At 44.8% G+C, this 22,802-nt stretch overlaps 1 pseudogene; it reads left to right on the forward strand.

Annotated features, from left to right (window-relative positions):
* Nucleotides 1-20,449: 20,449 nt before the first annotated feature.
* LOC124681479 lies at nucleotides 20,450-22,266 on the forward strand (annotated as a pseudogene).
* The last annotated feature ends 536 nt before the right edge of the window (nucleotides 22,267-22,802 follow it).

Below are 22,802 nucleotides of genomic sequence, written 5' to 3' on the forward strand. Positions count from 1 at the left end.
AAGCATCTTAACATCATTGGAGGTTCTCTCCACAATATCATGCAATTGACTAATAGCTTGAGAATTTTCCATTAAATGATTCTCTACCCTCATATTAAAATTTTCTTGTTTAACAATATAATTATCAAACTCATCTAAGCATTGCGCAGGAGGTTTTGAATACGGAATATCTTCCCTAGTAAAGCGCTGAAGGGAATTTACCTCAATCATGGATGAAGGGGGAATTATCTCACATATATCTTCTATTGGAGGTAGATTCTTCACATCTTCAGATTTAATACCTTTCTCCTTGAGAGACTTCTTGGCTTCCCTCATATCTTCATCATTCAATTTAATTAAACCCCTCTTCTTCATTATTGGCGTTGGAGTTGGTTCGAGCGTAGTCCAATCATCATAATTCCGGCCTATTTTAGCCAATAATTCTTCGGCGTACGTCTGGAATTCTTTTCCCGAAAACACAACCAGACACAACTATCCAGGTATGCCCTAGACTCAATGGTTAGTCCACTATAAAATATATCAAGTAAATCATGCTTTTCCAAATCATGGTCGAGCGAGCTCTAATAAGAGAGCAAAATCTCGCCCAAGCTTCAGTGCAATTTCTCTTCATCTCCCCGATCAAAATTATAAACTCTCTGCAAAGCGAGCATGTTGAGCACTAGCGAGGAAAATATTTCCGGAAGAAAACGAGCAAGCAATTCTTTTGGACTTTTAATAGAACTAGGTGGCAAACTATTATACCAAGTTTTAGCGTCATCCTTTAATGAGAATGGAAAGATTTTAGCAACAAAGTAAGTACGCTTCTTAACATCATCAGAAAACAAGCTACTCAAAGTAGATAACTCAGTCATGTGTTCAACAACACTTTCTTTTTCAGTACCACAAAAGGGTGTTTTCTCAACAATAGCTATGTGAGATAGATCAAGAGAAAAATCATAATCTTTATCCTTAATATTTATAGGAGATGTGGCAAATTTAGGATCAGGAGACAGTTTATATCTAACAGTATGTTCTGCAAGCAACTTTTTAATTTTTCTTGCATCAGTAGTAGCATGGCATTTTTCAATAAAATCATCATCAAGTTCCACATAATCTTCATCAAAATCATCACTAGAGTATTCAAGTTCGTGTGAATTAACGAGTGTAGTAACATCGGGAGTTTCGAGCATTTTCAATTTGTCTAGACCTAGCAATTTTAGCATCTAGAAAAGTTCCCAATGAACCACTATCATCAAGCACAAGCAGACATATTATCGTATTATGAGAGTTTTCGGATTCGGCAGAAGTACCAAGCATTTGAAGCATGTGGTGGTGAAACAAGTTTATCAATCACGGATGGTGAATCAAGAGCGACGAGAGGTACTCAGAGTTGTACCTTTTCTTGTAGTGGATGGTAATATGGCGACCTTAGTATCGCGAGTTTTACCCATGATGGAGAATTTGCAGCGAACAATATCAATCCAAGTGAACTTCCAAATAAAGCTATGCTCCCCGACAACGGCGCCAGAAAATAGTCTTGATGACCCACAAGTATAGGGGGTCGCAACAGTCTTCGAGGGAAGTATTACCCAATTTATTGATTCGACACAAGGGGAGACAAAGAACACTTGAAAGCCTTAACAGCGGAGTTGTCAATTCAGCTGCACTGAAACAGACTTGCTCGCAAGAGTTTATCGAGTAGTAACAGTTTTATAGCGAGTAGTAGTAGTGAAATAACAGAAGACAGAGTAACAAAGACAGCAGTAGTAATTTTAGTAAATAGCAGGATTAAAATACCGTAGGCACGGGGACGGATGACGGGCGTTGCATGGATGAGAGAAACTCATGTAACAATCATAGCAGGGCATTTGCAGATAATAATAAAACGGTATCCAAGTACTAATCAATCAATAGGCATGTGTTCCAATTATAGTCGTACGTGCTCGCAATGAGAAACTTGCACAACATCTTTTGTCCTACCAGCCGGTGGCAGCCGGGCCTCAAGGGAAACTACTCGGATATTAAGGTACTCCTTTTAATAGAGTACCGGAGCAAAGCATTAACACTCTGTGAACACATGTGATCCTCACATCGCTACCATTCCCTCCGGTTGTCCCGATTTCTGTCACTTCGGGGCCATTGGTTCCGGACAGCGACATGTGTATACAACTTGCAGGTAAGACCATAAATAATGAATATCATGATAAAATAATAACATGTTCAGATCTGAGATCATGGCACTCGGGCCCTAGTGACAAGCATTAAGCATAATAAGTTGCAACAATATCATAAAAGTACCATCTACGGACACTAGGCACTATGCCCTAACAATCTTATGCTATTACATGACCAATCTCATCCAATCCCTACCATCCCCTTCGGCCTACGAGCGGGGGAATTACTCACACATGGATGGGGGAAACATTGCTGGTTGATGGAGAGGCGTTGGCGGTGATGGCGGTGATGATCTCCTCCAACTCCCCGTCCCGGCGGAGTGCCAGAACGGAGACTTCTGGCTCCCGCGACGGAGTTTCGCGATGTGGCGGCGTTCTGGAGGGTTTCTGGCGACTTCGACTTCTCTCCGTGCGTTTTTAGGTCGAGGCGAATAAGTAGTCCGAAGGAGGGCGTCGGAGGCCACACCACAGGGCCACGCGGGCCCCCCTGGGCCGCGCCACCCTATGGTGTGGGGCCCTCGGGCCTCCACCTTACTTGTCCTTCTGGCTCCGTCAGTATTCTGGGAAAATAGGCCCTTTCGTCAAAATCCTGAGGTTTTTCCTGAAAGTTGGATTTCTGCACAAAAACGAGACACCAGAACAGTTCTGCTGAAAACAGCGTTAGTCCGTGTTAGTTGCATCCAAAATACACAAATTAGAGGCAAAACAATAGCAAAAGTGTTCGGAAAAGTAGATACGTTTTGGACGTATCATGCCCTGCAGGAAACTAAGCGAGGCATCATCCAACACCTTCCTGACCAGGTATAGGTCAGGTGGCACGCCCTTGCGACAGCATCGGGCGTGTGACCAGAAGGCTTTGCGGGCCGTCGCTCTGAGGGACTGGGGCCAGCCGCAGCCCTGAGTTGTTCCCGGCTCTACGGTGTTGCCAGTCGTTGCTCGACGGTGGGTTTCTGACCGCAACAGATATAAAATAGTGATGCAAATTGGACGTATCAGCAGCCTTCGCCAAAGTCTTCCACTTTTGCGTGTTCATTCCCTTGGGGTCGCCCACCTTTGCTCAGTCGACATTTTGGCGGCTGTCGGCAACCAGAACAATGGTCCCTTCAACTCTGACCTTCAGGTTCTCTTGTCGCTAAGCCAGCGCAAGGTCTTCTTCAGGAAGGAAGCGCCTGGCAAGCTCGGAGAAAGTTTGTGGTTGTGTCTGCTTGGGGAAGAAATGGGGAAGAGGCGCGTGAACGTAGCCCGCGCATCGGAAATATTGGTGCGCGCCAGATCCCCGTGCAGTTCAAGGATGGAGAGGGTGTCGAGAAGGCGATCCTCCTCAGCCGCATGCAAGGTGAAATCTTCACCCATTCTTCCTGCTGGAGCAAAAATAGAGTTCGTAAAAATATACGGAGAACCAATTTCAGAAGCTTCGAAGATAAGGGTGAAAACTTACTAACAAACCGTTGGTTCTGAGTCTCCAAACGAGCTGTGATGGCATTTTCGCGCGCTATATCTTGAAAGACCTTATCACTTAGAGCCTCTTCAGCCTTGTGAAGCCTTTTCCGAAGGTCTTCAACAGTAGCGGCTTCTCGTTCAGCCTTTTCGTGAGCTTTCTCGCTTCGCTCAAGCTTAGCGGCAAGTTCTTCAGCACGTTTTTCGGCTCGCTCGAGGTCCTCTAAAGAGGATCCAAAGGAAGAAATTAGTTCAGATGCATAATAACTCTGCCGGAAAAGGTGGAGCACGCATAAAGAAGATATTACCCCTCAGATTTTCGGCGGCGTCGCGAAACCCAATAAATTGGGTACCAATTGTGATGAGGCGCTTCATCAAAGGCTGTACATAGTGCCGGGTAAAAGGTTAGAAGAGGAAAAACTCGGCAGATGATCAAAAAAGAGACTGTCAAAGCAAAATAGTAAATTGAGACTAACAGGAAAACTTACATCCTCCAAAATGGAATTCGAAGGAACTCCCGCAATAATCGCATGGCCATCGCTAGCCTCGATCCTTGCCCTCTTTGGTGAAGGGGCTCGGGGGCTGGCTATAGGAGGCGAGGTTTCCATGTCCTGTTGCGGGGGAGGCGAGGATTCCTCGGCAGCATGACGATCTTCAGAAAGAACCAAGGTTTGGGAGGTACTCGTAAGAGCCGCACCAGGAACCTCGGTTTCTTCTTTTTCTTCGCCGTCGCCGCTATCAACATAGAAAAGTGAGTACGTAAATACAAAAAAGAGAGGACGGGAACAAGTAATGATGGTGAAGAAACATACGAGCTAATGGAGCCTGCGTCGTCATAAGGGTTGAAGGCACCCTCTTCCTCAGGTGATGTTTCTTCGACAGCAGGTTCCGTCGGAAGGGGGAGAGTGGCCTGATTCAGTAGGCTCCGATTCAGATTTTTCGGCGGAAGTCGCGGATTTGTGAGATCCTGCGACTTCACTCTCAAGACGAGAGGGATCTTGCGAGTCATCATTAATAACAGCTCCCTCATCTACTTCTCCACCTTCAGAAGAGGGGGAAGACAAAATAAAATTTGGAGGTTCTGCAAGAAGAAAAAGCAAGGTCAAGGTCAAGATAAAACATTAGATGAGAAAGTAGTCGACAAATAAAAGTACAACTCGAAAGACAAAAGTTACTTACTTCGGGAAGGGCGTGGCTGCCGCTATATGGCTCCACGCGACAGGAGGTTGGAACATCGTTTTTCTTGCTTAGCGAGGAAAAACGTCGGACAAGCTTTTCCAAGTCCTTCACGGAAAGATCCTTGGATAGGCGGTCAACATCCTTCTCGCCAACATACATCCAAAGTGGGTTTTTGCGAGCCTGCAGAGGCTGCACCCTGATCCTAAGGAAGTAGGCGGTAATTTGGACACCCGACAGTTCTTCACCGCGGGTGTTTTGCAGCTCGTGGATGCGCTTCATCAGAGCATCGGTAGCCGATTTTTCTTCGGCGAGTAGCTTCGGCCGTCCCGAGATCGGCGCCTGAGGATTTTTGCGGTACCATCAAAGGGAGCAATGTTGTATTCTTGAGAGTTGTTGTGCTCCTCCTAGATGTACATCCATCTCCTGCGCCACCCTTGGACGGAGTCGGGGAATTTGACGTCGAAGTAGTCGACGTCGGGACGGATGCAGATGACAACACCGCCCACATTGTAGGCGATATCGCGGGAGCTGTTGCGGTGAAGATAGAAGATGCGCTTCCACATGCCCCAATGAGGATGGGTCCCGAGGAAGCATAAACACAAGGTGATGAAGATTGAGATGTGGAGGATAGAGTTAGGGGTCAGCTGATGTAGCTGAATCCCATAGATAAAAAGCAGTCCACGAAGGAACTCATGAATGGGGCTGGAAAGGCCGTGAATGAGGTGGTCAATGAACGTTACCCGGTATCCGATGCGCGGCGTCGGGAAACTTTCATCGCCAGGAAAGATCAGCGCTTCCTCCTTCTTCAGCGGCCCGAGCTTCTTGAGGGTGCTCACATCTTGGTTCGAGATCTTGGATCTCTCCCATCTAGAGGTCTCCATCTCCTCTGTCGGTGTGTTGGTCCCTGGAGCGGTGTGCTTGATGAGCTTGGTGCGCGGTGGCATTCAGGCACGCGTTGAGCGAGAGTAGAGATGGGCGGAAGCGTGAGGAGCTTGGGAGACAACAATGGCGATTTTGGAGAGAGAAAAGAGAGTTTAGCGGCGCAGCGAAGGGGAAGATTAGGGACGAAGGAGGAGATTTATATACCAAGTATTCGATTCGTCGCGCCGTTGGATACAAAGGAAATGAATCTGGCACCCTACACGTGTCATTGATTGCGCGTAGTTAACACGTCCGTTGGGAACCCCAAGAGGAAGGTATGATGCGCACAGTAGCAAGTTTTCCCTCAGAAAGAAACCAAGGTTTATCGAACCAGGAGGAACCAAGAAGCACGTGAAGGTTGTTGGTGGCGGAGTGTAGTGCGGCGCAACACCAGGGATTCCGGCGCCAACGTGGAACCTGCACAACACAATCAAAGTACTTTGCCCCAACGTAACAGTGAGGTTGTCAATCTCACCGGCTTGCTCGTAAACAAAGGATTAGATGTATAGTGTGGATGGTGATGATTGTTTGCGAAGAACAAGTAAAGAACAATTGCGATGAGATTGTATTTCAGATGTAAAGAATTGGACCGGGGTCCAACAGTTCACTAGAGGTGTCTCTCCCATAAGATAAATAGCATGTTGGGTGAACAAATTACAGTTGGGCAATTGATAAATAGAGAGGGCATGACCATGCACATACATGATATGATGAGTATAGTGAGATTTAATTGGGCATTACGACAAAGTACATAGACCGCTATCCGAGCATGCATCTATGCCTAAAAAGTCCACCTTCGAGTTATCATCCGAACCCCTTCCGGTATTAAGTTGCAAACAACGAGACAATTGCATTAAGTATGGTGCGTAATGTAATCAATAACTACATCCTCGGACATAGCATCAATGTTTTATCCCTAGTGGCAACAAGACATCCACAACCTTAGAACTTTCTGTCACTGTCCCAGATTTAATGGAGGCATGAACCCACTATCGAGCATAAATACTCCCTCTTGGAGTTAAGAGTAAACAGTTGGCCAGAACCTCTACTAATAACGGAGAGCATGCAAGATCATAAACAACACATAGGTAATAGATTGATAATCAACATAACATAATATTCTCTATCCATCGGATCCCGACAAACACAACATATAGCATTACAGATAGATGATCTTGATCATGTTAGGCAGCTCACAAGATCCGACAATGAAGCACATAAGGAGAAGACGACCATCTAGCTACTCGCTATGGACCCATAGTCCAGGGGTGAACTACTCACTCATCACTCCGGAGGCGACCATGGCGGTGAAGAGACCTCCGGGAGATGATTCCCCTCTCCGGCAGGGTGCCGGAGGCGATCTCCTGAATCCCCCGAGATGGGATTGGCGGCGGCGGCGTCTCTGGAAGGTTTTCCATATCGTGGCTCTCGGTACTGGGGTATTCGCGACGAAGGCTTTAAGTAGGCGGAAGGGTAGGTCAGGAGGCGTCACGGGGCCCCCACACGCTAGGGCCGAGCGGGCCCCCTCTAGGCCGCGCCGCCCTAGTGTGGCGGCGCCCCGTGGCCCCACTTCGTCTCTCCCTCGGTCTTCTGGAAGCTTCGTGGAAAAATAAGCCCCTGGGCGTTGATTTCGTCCAATTCCGAGAATATTTCCTTTATAGGATTTCTGAAACAAAAAACAGCAGAAAACAGCAACTGGCTCTTCGGCATCTCATCAATAGGTTAGTGCCGGAAAATGCATAATAATGACATATAATGTGTATAAAACATGTGAGTATCATCATAAAAGTAGCATGGAACATAAGAAATTATAGATATGTTTGGGACGTATCAGTCATCAGGGGTATAATCATATTTTTACTACGAAGTTACTGGACATGTGCTACACCGCGCGTGCCAGGAATTACGGAGGACGTGTGTCCCCACTTGCGCAACGTGTCAACGACGCAGAGTTTTGGACCCACATGTCAGCGAAGTGACAGGAATCGCGCCTTTCCAATGTAAAGGTCGTGGCCCTCGTCAGCATTGACGTCGCCACAAAAAAATTGTGACTAGGTTTTTCTTTCAAAATAGCGACAGGGGAAATATCGAGGATCCAAAAAAGACAATATCGGGAGCCTTTGATCAAATACAAGTATTTGTCCAAATGCTCGGGGGCTACTTTTATCAGAAGATTTATTTTTTACTTTTGATAAGAGGATAATATGAACAGGTGTATAGGTGGTTCCAAGAAGACAAAAGTTGACCCTACAGCCAAGTATAAATACTCGACTGTAGCCTCGGGGGCTACTCCCATCGGGAGCGCTGGTCGCGCACCCGGTAAAAATGGAAAAGGTGGAAAGCTGTCAACATAGAAGCAAGACAGCAAAAAGTTGAACCTACAACCAAGTACAAGCACTTGGTTGTAGCCTTCGGGGCTACTCCCATCGGGAACGCTGGTCGCGTACCCGATGAAATATAAGGAGTCAAATTAAACATATTTGAGTTAAAACATAACTCTTCATATACTCCCATCGGGAAGTCAAGACAGCAAGTCATCATATGACTCGAGTAAATATGCCATTCCAGCAGCCGAAAAAGGCACTCGACAATATATTCTCAGAGCGCGTCCATCGCGAATAAATCTCTGAATGCCTTAATACTTTACGAAGGTAAGACCCCGGGATCCGTCCTGCGTTGCGTGGTATCGCACATGAATGCGATCTGCTACTTTTTTTCCGTATCAACAGATGCGAAGAAAAATCCTAACGGACGCGTTAGGTATCCGATAAAATATGACTGGGGTTCGGCATATGGTAAGACCTTAAGCGGCACATGTCGAATTACGCCAGTATACCAGGGTCGAGTCCAGGGACTTGACCATGAAGTAGGTTTTTGCGGGATTGCCACGAGAGCAGTTAACTGGTACCTGATCCGTCAAATGAACCATCCCCATTTACCATTATCCCTGTGACCCTGTGCAATATATGACTATTTTATGAAAAACGTTTAATGACTCGAAGAAATTATGTGTTAATTGTAATGATGGAGATTTTACTCGATTCTCCGATTCAAGCAAAATCTCGGGGGCTACTAACATAGGCATCTCCAATAGGCCTGCCGAAGAAGGTACCCGGGGTTTACTGAAGGCCCGTGACTCGAAGAATACAAAGCCTGGAAGCCGAATAAAGTGTCGATATGGAAGATAGAGTTGTATTAGGAATAACTTGTAATTATACGGGACGAACCCAAAGAGTCTCCCGTTGTTTGTAACTTGTACGTCACGAAACCCTCGACTCCGCCTCCTATATAAGGGGGAGTCGAGGGAGAAAGAAAGCATCGATTAGATTGTCAACACAACCCTAGCTTTTAGCAGTCGAGTACTTTTTTGGCTGAAACCTTCGAGATCTACTTGCCCTCTACTTTCCACGAAACCCTAGTCTACAACCTGTAGGCATTGATAAGTCAATACCTTGTCACTCATCCCCTCTAGCTGCTCTCTTCATCCCTCCCAATTCCCTCTCCAATTCAACCGCTGTGGTGATCCCCAATCATAGGGACATCACATACATTTTCTTGGAACGTCGCGGTGGCGGCAGGCAGACAACCGCACTCCGGCGAGGAGGGGGGAGGGGAACACGGGGATGCTGATTGATACGAATAGATGGTTAGAGGCGAAGAGCGAAGAGAAGAGTTCTAGCTCGACGGTGTACTCCGGCCTAAGAGGCCCTCTTTGTTGGCGGGCCAAGTTATATGGGTGCGAACTGGAGACGCTCGTTCGTCTGGTCTCTCTTCTCCAGTGGGGTGGAGCTAACCATCACCCATTAGCGTTGGTTTATAACCAACGCTAAGGGGGTTCGGTTCTATTACTGTGCTGGCTCATTAGTCGGTTATTTCAATTTTTTCCAGATTTGAAAATTTGCTTAGATTCAAATTTTTCGAGATTCAAAAATTGCTTAGATTTAAAAATTGCCTAGATTTGAATTTTGCTGAAATGTGAAATTTGCTTACTTCAAAAGTTTGTTCAAATTTGAAATTTTCTTAACTTTAAATTTTACTCCACTTTAAAAATTGTAAAAAAAAATCGAAAATACGAAGGAAAACTGACAGAAAACCAAAATCCAGGAAAACCAGAAAAAAATCGATGAAAAATCGAAGAAACCATGGCCTACGGTCTCCCAGCGGGTTAATCGACCGTGGCGCAAACCACTTCCGCGGGTCCAACCGCGCGGGTGATGGTTTGTAACCATCACCTGCAGGTGATGAATAGGAAAACGCTCTCCAGTGGTAGGTTCCCGTCGCCGGCTACCAGCCTCACGGCATGGACCGCGAAACTTTGTGCAGTTTCGCCGTCCCCAATTGGGTTTAGAATGGATTACCGACGCCATTTATACTCTAAGCAGCTCCCTCTGTACTCCAAGCAGCTGTTGAAATAGGAGGTATATGTCCAATCATGTGGGCATCTCAGAGATGGTTTTGAGCATGCATGTATTTTAGGGGATTAGAGAAGCATGAGGCGACAACTGTGCTAGCCGTCCATTATTTCCAAATGTGCGATTAATGGTTTCCTCACTAATTTTTTGATTTTTACTCCATCTACTCATCATTTTCTAATTTCCTCATGATGACTCCGTTGCAGCTCAAAATGTATTTTGGTCATGCTGATATGTCGTCCTTTCCATCCAAGAAGTCGCCGCATCAAATCCATTTTTTTTTTGTTTTTCTGGTGCATTGTCTCCAACGTTTCCTTCCACACGACTGATATAGAAGTTCTCTCTACAAGATTGATTAATTTCATTACGCAAAATCTAATTTCTGCCTGGGCACCGTGCGGTCTTACGTCGTGCCCACCCTTCGCGCGCGTCCGATCCCCATCGAGCGGCCTTGATGAAGCGGTTCACACGAACGACACGCGTTCTGTGGTCCCAGAATCGCTTATCCCTATCCCCTTCTCTCTGCAAGCCCTCCCTCACACAAGTCAAAGTAATATCGACGCCGGCGGCTAACACCAGCGCCCTTTCCGGCCACCGCGATCTGGCCTTCTTCGCGCCCCTCCCTACACCTCCTACCCACCCACATCTGGCCATCCCACTCCCCACCCCACGAACTCAAGCGATAGCTCGCGCCCCCATCGACGGGATCAGAGATCTTGGCGGAGGCGGTGGTGGTGCTCGCGCTCTAGAGGAGAAGGGCGGCGACCATGGTGTTGGCTGTTGGGGGAGAGGGCAATCAAGCGACACCGTCGCTCTCAAGGGCCAAGGCATGGTAGAATGTTGGTGGTGCCGCTGGCGAGGATTCGTGGTACCCTGCTCCCGAGGCGGAAGACGGCGATGCTGCAGTGGCTTATATGTCGGAGGCACGGAGGAGGAGTGGGGGATCTGGTGGTGGGGACTAGGGCGGCCACCGGCGACAAGAGGCGCGCTGCACAACGACCTCCCGTTCGATGGTGAGACTTTTGTCTTTGCCGAGGTCGTGATGTAGTTCTGCGTGATGCAAACACCTGAATTGACCCAAGTTTTCAGGCGAGGTGCCGTTACCATTGCAGTCAATGGGAAAAGCTACAAGTGATATCCATCAGGCAAGTTGGATAGTTAGTCGTCGCCCCATCGGGTCCATTCCTCTGGTAGAGCTGACCAGCTCCCCATTAGATCATTACTACTCGTCACAGAGTATTGTTTTACTTGATCTAGCACCAGTGCGGACCAAATTTGGTGGAAATTCTGAGCCTTAAAAGTTTGCACCTGATCCATGGATTTAATTAGGAGTAGTTTTTCAAGTTAAGGTCACAATACACTGACAAAGCCAAGCCATCAGCCATGCTGCATGCCCGAGCTTTGTACACACTCCACACGTAGGTTTCAATAGCTCAGCAGTCGGCGCTGCCGAGAACCGATAGCCACCCTGCTATTTTCTACATCTAGAAAAACTGAAGGATGTAACAAATAGTAGTTTCGCTCAGTACTGCTAGAGTGCTAGTAACTTTGGAACTGGATGTACTTTCGATCATTTTTTACATCGAGAATGATGAAAGGTTCAAGATGTGTTTTTCCCTAAGCTAGATGAAACTTATGCATGTCGGTGTATCTTTTATCCTTTTTCTACATCCAGAAATTTGAATGGATCATGTAAAACACTAGTATATTTGTAATTTTAGTGCATCTGGATGTATTTTTTTCTCTTTCCTACATCCAGAATTTTGAATGGATCAAGTAAAATACTTGTATATTTGTAATTTTAGTGCATCTGGATGTATTTTTTTCTCTTTCCTACATCCAGAATTTTGAATGGATCAAGTAAAACACTAGTATATTTGTGATCCCAGGTTTGGTTCGTCCAGATGTAATTTTTTCCTTTTTTTTTCTACATCTACTGCCACTTTGTACATTTTCAATTGTTAGGATGTATTTTATTTCTCTTTTATACATCTAGAATTTTATTTAGTTTTACGTATTTTTTGACAACCTAGAATGTAGTATTTTTCACAGGAACATGTTACATGTCAAATCGATTGGGTATGTACTTATTAGCTATTTGTTACATCTAATTGATCATGCAGTACGTATTCATGCTGAAATTTCTATGCACAAATACATCATGTACCCCTTAGCCAAATGCTACATCTAATTAACCATGTGCTTGTTGCTGCGAATGTAATTCCTCTGCATTCCAACTAGGATGTATATTTTGAACTAGGATGTATTTGTAGTTTACAGGAAAGAAAAGGTGAGTACATGCATTTATAATATGTTTATTGGGGTTTACCGACTGCAGAAATGTATTTTCTACACGAAGTATTTCTCGTATTGTATTCTGTCCGACGTGCACGAAGTACTGTGGGTGGGGCAAGTGGTCGGTAACTAGGTACAGTAGTATTGTTTTGGTTCCGCTTGTGTTAACTTTTCAAATAAAAACAAAGCAGTTACTCGGGGACGGAGAGACTGAACACGGGGAACAGAATTCTTTCCATTTTTGGAATCCGTGGTACAGAGAGCTTTGCTTATTTCTATTTTCGGGTAGAGCACTGCGTAAAGCAAAATCGTGCGCGCGCACCGTGTAGCCTGGCCCATTTCATTATATCACATTCAATTGCTCGATTGTTCTCAAATTCCTTTATTAATGAACTAAGGCAAGTCTTTTGCCTTTCTTTCAAAAAAATAAAAATTCAACTGGTCAATATATATTTCTGATTTCTTTGAGATACGGTGCCATGAATTTCTGATGTGGATCAATGTGTCATGAAACACTGCAGGTTACGGTCTGCTCCTAATCAAAGTATCAAACAGAGCTTTGATTTCTGGTATAGATCAGTAGGTCATGATACACTGCAGGTGATGGCATGGTTGCTATCTCTTTTTCTAGGGAGACAGCAGGTGTCTGCTGTGAATTTTATTTCACTGTAAATAAGGATACATCCTTTGTTACAGTCCCAAAAAACAGAAGAATTGTTATCAAAACAAAATCTAGTTAATTTATGAGCCACCTTATTACTTATTTCTGTAGCAAAAACGTCAAATTTAAACATTTCTCACGCTTTGCATTGAATTAGGAAATCTTCTACTCCCTCTAATCCATAATAAGTATGATTTTAGTTCAAAACACCTCGCTTTTGCAAAGTAGCCAAAAGTGAGGAATGCTAGCACAAGCATGGGCAAAAATGAGGAGCGGAACCTGCAAAAATAGAAATTCCTATTTGTAACGCTGAGCGGAACGAGAGTAGACAAATGAAAACCAAGCTACATGTATCACTTTATTTTAAAATTTTGAAATTATATTTTAAAGTTTCAAAATATTCTAAAAAAATATTGGATGTAGCCCAACGATGTATCCTACAAACATGCAACAAAATTTTGATGTGAAATTTTTTATATTCAAGGCTATAAAAAATTACAAAATCCGACAAGTTTTATAGTTTTGAAATATAAACTATTCACTATACTTAAATTCACACATTTATCATTTTTGTGTAGCCTAGAACACAAAAAAATCATTTATATTTTACGCACTTGTAAAGAGCTAATTACACCAGAAGTACACCATCTTGTGCTAGATGTGATAGTTTGGTCTAACAAGTTGTAAACCGTGAGACCGCCGTCCATGTACTTTCAAATTGCGTGATGGTTTGGTCCTGGCGAATCAGAAGGCGACGCGTGGATGGCCAGGTGGTTTTTGGTCGCGCGTGGATGGTTTTGCTAATACCCCCTGGGAAATTGTTGCACCACGTTTTCGTCCATCCCCTGTTGCTACTCTATTTCGTCCCCAACCCTAGGTCGTAGACGGCGACGGCGGCGGCGATTTGCACGACCACGGCGATGTAGTGCTGGGTGGCATAGTGGCGGAGGCTGGGCGAGGGAGTGCTTGGAGGCGGAGCGGGGGAGTTGTCTGCAAGGTCACCAGAGGCGATGGCGCCGATAGGGGGCGCGTCGGCCGTCGATGCCGGCGGTGGCAGTGGCGGAAGCACGTGGGCGGAGGAGGAGTGGAAGGAGACCTCCGTCGTGTACTACCAGGCATCGCCGAGGAGGACGCCGGCGAGCACAAGGACGCTGGTAATTGCTCTCTGTTCTCGAAATCATCTGCATTTGCTTTGTTTTTGGCAAATCCCCTTGCAAATTATCTCAATTGTTGTCTGAAAATCTAGAGCAATTTGTTGTTTTGTAGGATAAAATAGAAGATGTAAACCAGGTGCAGCATAGAAGGTTGAATGTGAGGGAAACTGAGGAAGAAAATATGCTCCTTTTAATGAGATTGAATGAATTAGAGGATGAAGTAAGGAAGAAGAAGGCAGAGAAGAAAGCAATGCAAATAGAACATAGGGAGGAGGTTAGAAGTAGAGATAGAAGAGAGTTCTTGTTTCTCATAATTGTAGCTAGTTGTGTAGCCTTGTATTTTCTTTCTGCTTTGATGAAGGGCTTTCTTTGAGTCAACTTGTACTGTTTATATGATGAAATAAAATTTCCTTGAGGTTGGTTGCTTACTCAAATTGTGTTCATTCAATTACAGTAATGTCTACCAAATCAACTTGTCATGCATTGTTCAGTACATAAATGAAGCAATGTCATATGCATTGTTCAGTAAATAACCAGAAAACAAGTTCAGTGATACATTCTCATGTGCTGCTAGTTGTCAGCTGTGGATGGTGCATTTTGACTCAAAGACATCTCATGTGCATTGTCATCTGCAATGACTTCTTCATTCAAGTCTGGAAATGCATTGAGGTCATTCCTGTCATCACCAAAACACATGTAGTACACACTGCCAGGGCCTGTTGCATAGCCTCTTCTTGATCTTCCTCTGGCAACTTGGTGTGCAGTTCCACTTGTGCTTGCTTCAGCTGATCTTTTTCTGGTAGCACATGTAGATCTCCCCCTTCCTCTTCCTCTTTGTTCATCAGTTGATGTTCCCCTTCCCCTTGTTGCTCTTCCTGTGTCAGCACTTCTCCCCCTTCCTCTTCCTCTTTCTTGCTTGAGTTGATGCACCCCTTCCCCTTGTTGCGATTGCTCGCTCTTCCTCTTCTTGTTGCTGTAGTTAAATTGTGCCTTCCTTCAGGGATGCTTTCTCTAGCTTCTACCACAAAATCACTCTCTGGTAGTGGTTGTTGCACTCTAGCAGGTGGTACATTGTTTGCTGCCTGCATTTTCCATTTTACAGTTAATTAACTGTCATGAATTATTCACTGGAGAAAGTTGCAGACAATTAATTTGTATACCTCTTGGCCCATCATGTACACCATGTTGTCCAGTGTATTGGAAGGGTCTAGTCGTGGATCAAGTGCTTGGGGGAATATGCTCTGCAGAGATTAAGACAAATTGGTAAGAGATTGGCAAAGGCAACCTAGGAACCATAAAAAGCATGCAAGGCCAACCTGCTGAATGACTATACAATGACCACCAAGTGAATGACCATGCAATGACAGAAGGGTGATTTTAAATTGAAGTGAATCTCCTGCCAATGTTACTGTTGACTTGTGAATTTGGTTGTTTTCTACCTATCTAGTTTGCATATAAATAGCACCTGCTGCTGTGTTGTTAGCAATACAAGCAATGGATACCACAGAAGACATAGTGTACCATAGGAGAAGGTCGACTGCTAGCAGTACACAACCAAATGACATAGTCTACCATAGGAGAAGTGCTAGGGAGTGGGAGTTGGCAGATGCTAGGACTAGAAGTGCTAGGGAGCAGGAAGCTGTTGTTGCTTTGGAGCAGCTTGGTGAGTGTGTGGTCAGAACACAAGTCATGGCTTTGCCAACTCCAAGATTTCCAGGTCAAATTAGAAGGGCTTGTCGACCTGAACAGCCAGAAATGTCTGAGCTGCCAAGAAGAGTGCATGGCATGCATCCTAGGGAGGCAAGGAACCAGAACATTTGTTCAGGTGACTTCTCTCCACTTGAACAACTGGAGAGGGCACTGGATGAGCAGTACCTGCATGCACTTGTTCCTCCAACAATAGAAAAGGAAGTTACTGCTTCCATTGTGCTTTGCAAGGTGAGGAAGGCAGTGAAGAAATGGTTCAGGAAGGTCAAGAAGGCAGGGAAGAAGTAGACTGTAGCTTGTATAAGCATGTGTAATAAGTGTGTTCTGTAATAATAAGTGTTCTGTAATAAATTGTGTATGCAATAAAGTGTGTTGTTGTTCCTAACCTGAATAATTTCTGGGATGTCATATTCTTCATCTTCCTGGATAATTCCATCCTGTTGTTGTTGCACTTGATCTTGCACAAATTTCAGGTGCCCTCTCTTGTTGTGATCAGCTTTCCCACGGACGCAGCAATGGATTGTCACACCAGCTTTGGTAAATACTTTTACTCCTTTTTTCATCTTCTCCTCTCGGTGCTTTTCTTCCGTTTTTCTTGGGTCTACCCATAACCTTTGTGAACGAGAGGTGGATGCACAACTGGTGCACTGACTTTTTCCCAGAATACTCTTCCTCTAAGTGGGACCAAGTTGAAGCTATATGCTCTCTTGTATGTATCAACAGTGTACAACTGTGCACAAGGGTTTCAGAATTTTTCCTATCTGTTCTGCAACAAGCAATGACATGATGACATGGTATACCTGTTAATTGCCATCTTCTGCAATCACATGTTTTCCCCTTCAGGTCAACACAGTAACTTCTTTCCAGCTCATGAGATTGGACAGAGAATAGGTGATTTCCTGCTAGTTTAACAATGCAGTTCAAACTCCATTCAGTTAACTTGTCCATTTTCTTCTTAATTTTAGGACAGATCCTTCCATGCCATTTTGCTGCATCCATCTGTTTGGACAAGTTTCTCTGCATCTGCTTGTGGAAAAGCATGTCAAGCATTGACAACACATGATTTTATCTAGCTACCAATATATAGCTGTTGAAAACTTCAGAGTGGTTATTCAGCAGCATGTCACACTTGCAAAAATCTGAGAAAAATGCCTTGATCCAAGTGTTTGGCTGAAGTTCTTCTACCCACTTATATGCTTCCTCATTGTCCACTTTGAGCTTGTCCATATTTTCTTGCCATTTTGCAATGTTGGTTGATCTAGCAATTGCCCACATGTCATTCTTAAGTGTCTCTCCTCTATGGCCTGCCTTCTGGAAATTTTGAATCATATGCCTAACACAAAATCTATGCTCCGCATCAGGAAAAACCTTCTGAACTGCATTAATCAATCCCTTCTTCCTATCACTCATTATAGTCCAGCAAGATGTGTTACTGATGTTCAAGTCATCCCTCAAGGTTGTCAGAAACCACTCCCATGCACTTGTGCATTCTACCTCAACCATGCCCAAAACAATGGGGAAAATGCAGTCATTTGGGTCAATGCCAACTGCAGTTAACAGTACTCCCTTGTACCTTGTCTTAATGTGGCAACCATCAATGCAAATTAGTGGCATGCATCCACTGAGAAAACCTCTTTTGCAGCCATCATAATACCAATACATTGTTGCCAAATGTTCCTTGACAATGCCACTGCTTAGATCTTTGAAAGAATTAGTTGATAGAAAGAATGTGCTTCCTGGATTAGCTCTCTTTAGCTCTTGGCCATAATCCCTTAGTACACTGAATTGTGCTTCCTCATTGCCATGGATTTCCAACATAGCTTCTTTTCTTGCTCTTCCAAGCTTCCACCTATCAGGGCACATATTGAACTCCCTTTGCACCTTAGCAGCAAATGTTTGCAGATCCATTTTTTGGTTGTCCCTGAATTTATCAATAAACTTCTTGCATAGAAACCTAGCAGTAAGTGCCCTCATTTCATAGACTCTCTCACACATGTGCTCATCTTCATAAGCAGTTACCACAAAACCACCTGATCTCTGAAAATCAGTGCCAACCTTGAGAAACCATGGACACCCTTCATCACAAACAGCATGAACTCTTGCTCTGTTATTTTTTATTTTCCTTATCTTCACTCTGTTTCTGATGCTGTATGCATTGACTGCTTGTCTAACCTCCTCTATGTCTGCAAACTTCATCCCTATTTTAAATACAGGAGAATCCATGTCAACCTCTGGATTAAATTCCTTGAACTTTAACTGTAGCTGCTGCCTTTCATCATCTACCAAATGCAGGTCTCTATCTTCTAGTGCATCTTCATTTTCAGTTTCTACAAACACAGCTCTCTCATTATTGTCATTCACACTGTTGTCTACATTATCAATGAACAGATCATCATCTCCTTTCTCTGCATCATAGTCACTGTCATATATCTCAAAGTCACTTCCACTGTTAGAGTCATCATCCAAATCAGCCAGAGTTCCTTGCTCAACTATCTCAACAGCTACAAGTGATGCCTCAGATAGAGCAGGTCTTGCACCAGATGAAGCTGGTCTACCAACTAATGGAGTTGGACTTCTGATTGGTGGAGCTGGTTTTGTGATTCCTGCTCTTGCAACATTTTGCTTGACAATCTCAGCTCTAATTTTTCCAAGAAAATTTGTGTGATCCACAAATATGACCAGAGTGTTATCAGTAGCTGCTGCATTCCTCATCTCATTCATGTCTGCATCACTGACAATTGGTAGCAAACCATCTTTCAGATTTTTTCCAGGAGACAACCAATACACATGTACTTTATGATCCCTCAAACATCCAAGCATTCCCAGAATTTCATCAAGCACTAAGTTGGACCAACTATGAGCACTGAGATAATCAAACACTGAAACTGTATCATCAACATACTGCAACCTTTCTCCCAATCCACAGAAAAATCCATTGTGGCATACTTCTAAAGAGAAGTACCCTGAACCAGTCACATTATGCACCACTGAAAATCAAACAATGATAAATTAATACAATCTGATGCACACCTAAAGATTGGGCAATTCTTCAGTCAGACAGAGCATGCAACACTTCCAGTCAGAAAATTCAGAGTTAAGGAATCTACAAACGAACAGAATTTTGAAACTTTTCTATTCTACTCCATGCACAGGGGTTATAGTAAGCTAAACAACACACAATATGCAACAATGGTGCTTTTGATTCTCATATTGAACGACAACAATGCCTTGTTCTTCAGCAACAACTCGGCTACAAATGTCCAATGCAACCCACAGATTTGACTCCTACCACCTGCTCTTGAACAAGTCGACGATGGTGCTTCGACGGGGCCCATGGCGCAACAAGTAACCACAAACCTCTGAATCCATGGCGTCGACGGGCACTACTGTACACGCGGAGAGAACAAGGCACAAGGATATAGAGGAGGGACTCGAGGAATAGCATACCATAGGGAGGTGGATCCTCGTTCCACATCCGCTCGCGCAGCTCCGGCGGCATGACGGCGGCGCGACAGTTCCTCACGGCGGCGTGGAGACGACAGGAGCGAAGCGCCAAGACGACAGGAGGGAAGAAGAAGGAAGTGCCTAAATCAGCGCAGGGGAGGGGGCATCGGCGATGGTTCGGCCGACCGAGGGGGGTAAGTGCAAAACCATCCACGCGCGACAAAAACCACCTAGCCATCCACGCGTCGCCTTCTGATTCGCCAGGACCAAACCTTCACGCATTTCCAAAGATCGTGGACGACGGTCTCACGGTTTACAACTTGTTGGACCAAACTATCACATTAGCTACAAGATGGTGTACTTCGGGTGTAATTAGCTCACTTGTAAAATACACCATTGATTAGATCTAGGATCTTTTTTCATAGTTTTTGAAACTCTAAAATATAATTTTCGTTTTTTTAAAAAAAATATAAAAGACTACACCTGCCTCCGTTTGCAGTTTCCGTGAGCGGAGCCCTATTCGGAGGAAGCCGGTGCTCGTGCTCCGCATCTCTCTGGCCAAGCGCTCACCCGCTTCCGTTTCCTCGATTCCTCTCCCAAACTGGGCTCTTGACCCTTCCTCACCGGCGGCCGCCACCGTCGATTGTTCCTCGCTCGTGCAGGAAACCCTACTCGGCCCCCCTCACCTGAATCTTGCGGCAGGTCTTCTGAAACCTGCTCTGCTCGCTGCCTGGCTCTAAAACTCTCCCCTTTCCGTCACTCCACAGCCATGGCGTCGCCGTCTCACGGCCATTTCCCCAGCCGTCCAATTGAAGATAGCGCCGAGTGTGCCGGTGCATCCAGTCGGGACGGCATCCCCGTCATCGACCTAGACATCCTCCTCAACGGCGACGCCCAGGAACAATCGCGGGCGATCCGGGACCTCGGCCGGGCCTGCCAAGACTGGGGCTTCTTCATGGTTCGACACTACCACTGAAGAATACTACTCCAGTACTTTTTTTTTGCGGGTAGAAGAATGCTACATGGTAGCAACTTTTCAGTGGTGAGACTAATAGTCTTTTTGTCTGATCTGGCGTGAAGGTGATTAACCATGGAGTGCCCGAGGCTCTCCAGGAAGGAGTGATGGAGGCGTGTAAGGAACTGTATAGCTTGCCGAGGGAGGAGAAGGCAGAGTACATTGCTGCTGGCCCAAAGGATCCTATACGTATTGGAACAGGCTTGTTCTACTCTGATGTTGACGATGCCGTATGTCGGAGGGACTATGTGAAGATGGTTGCTCACCCTGAGTTTCACTGTCCTGCAAAGCCTGCAAACTTGAGGTCGGTTTCAGTGCTAAACTTTCAACCCTGCCATGTCAATCTCAATCCATCTAAACTCTTGATAATTGTATGAATTTTGTGCTGAATACACAAAAAGTAAGAGTATTTTGCACAGTTTCTGATGTCAGTTGACATTGCAAACTGTTCTTAGCACCGACACTGCTTGAGGTGGCACAAACCACTAACTAACGCCATGTCTTATTTCACACCTTTGTTTTGATGACCTGCGTGAAAACATTATTTGATACACTGTAAACGTTAGGGAGATCACTATGGAGTACTCTATTCGCACGCGGGAGCTATTGCTGGAGCTTGCGCAGGCAATCTCTAAGAGCCTGGAACTTGACGGTGGTCGGGTTTCTGAAGCCCTAAACCTTGAGTCCTGCTTCCAGATCCTTGTTGGGAACAATTACCCACCATATGCTGGATCAGATCGGGTTATGGGAATTTCGGCTCACTCTGACCATGGCCTTCTCACTGTGCTCTTCCAAAATGGTGTTGATGGCCTCGAAGTCAACTACAATGGGCAGTGGCTCCTCGCAAAGCCTCTTCCAGGCTCACTCTTCATTATCACCGGTGATCAGTTGGAGGTATCTGAGTAATTTTCAGTGTTAAATATATTTCTATTCACAAACTCCTGTTACTTGTACTAACACTACATGATACATGGCCATTTCCTATACATTTGGGTGCAGATTGTGAGCAATGGAAGGTACAAGGCTGTGGTCCACCGTGCACTGGTCCGTGGTGAGCATACCAGGATGTCGTTTGTTAGCATGATCGGACCATGCCTAGATGCCATCGTCGAGCCAGTCCCAGAGCTGGCACGGTCTGCCCCCAGGGCATGGAGTTCCGAGGAATCAAGTACAGGGACTACATGGAGCACCAGCAGAGCAGCAGGATCAATAAGAAAGCAGCGCTAGATATTGTTCGCGTGCAGCATAACATATTGACATGTGAAGGGACACCAAACAATTGAACAGAACTGATATGCTGAAGATTTATGTCCTAGCAAGCAAGGAATCAGTACACACCATGGCATAGTATTTGCAAAATCAGCAAGCTCCATCTTTGAAGGGGTACTAATTCTGCAGTACAGACAGAAGATAGATTGATGATACATTCTCACTACTGGGTGGGCATGGACAATAACAAAGCAAGTGCAAGAGCCTAGTGTGTTGCTAAAGTGTGACCTGAATTGATAGGGAGTGTATGCTTGCTTGGTCACATTTGGTGAACCCTTGTCTTCAATGGTTCTTGGAGATGAATAGTATAAAGTACGCTTCGCATGTGGAAAGAAGAATAGACAATATTCCACTGTAATTTAGGGGTGTTATTCACTGGTACAGCTGAGCTCTGCTGTTTATATTCGTTGGCATATGTAGAGTTTGTGAATCCTTTGCAAATCAAGGTATGGTTGGAGATCAAATACCATATATGGAGTTGATTATCTGAACGAGGACCAGTTTGCAAAAGCTGTCCGTGGGGTTGGGTTTTGTAAAATACAGACCATCATGCTTGGTTGGTCATCGACTGCCTTTGTGTGAGTCATCTTGAAATAGGCATTTCCTGGAAATGAAGACCAGTTTGCAAATCTAACTCCATGTACATAGAAATTTTGTTTGTTAAGCTGGACGCAGCGGGGGACTGGAAACAAGCTGGTAACTGAGGGGAAGATCATCTCTTGTACTGCGGATACAAGAACAACATCAAAGCCTTTTCCCCATGCAAGTTGGGGTAGACTAGATATGCATCCCAACAAAAACATAAAGAAACAAAAACAAGGAGAGAAAGAAAGTAAACAAGGAACCAGGAAACTAAGATTCTGGCACATGGGTTGCTGATTTCAGATGCTTTGCAAAAAGTGGTCGGCTTTGCAACACTGGCAAATAAGTCTGCTGTGCATAACAATAAATCTAAGGTGTGTTGGCATTTGGCTTTCTCAACTTTTGTATTGAAATCAAAAGACGGAAACTAATAGGCAAAACTGTTCGGTTGTCTATTGGGTGCCTGTGGAACCAAACAACCCAAAAGCCCTCAATATATTATTCACCTGGGATGTTTTGAGTTCTTCTATATTGCAGGTACACAAAATAACTTAACCAAATTCCTTTTGTCTG

This window comes from Lolium rigidum, chromosome 1 (genome assembly GCF_022539505.1).
Source record: "Lolium rigidum isolate FL_2022 chromosome 1, APGP_CSIRO_Lrig_0.1, whole genome shotgun sequence".
In the NCBI taxonomy this organism is placed as follows: Eukaryota; Viridiplantae; Streptophyta; class Magnoliopsida; order Poales; family Poaceae; genus Lolium; species Lolium rigidum.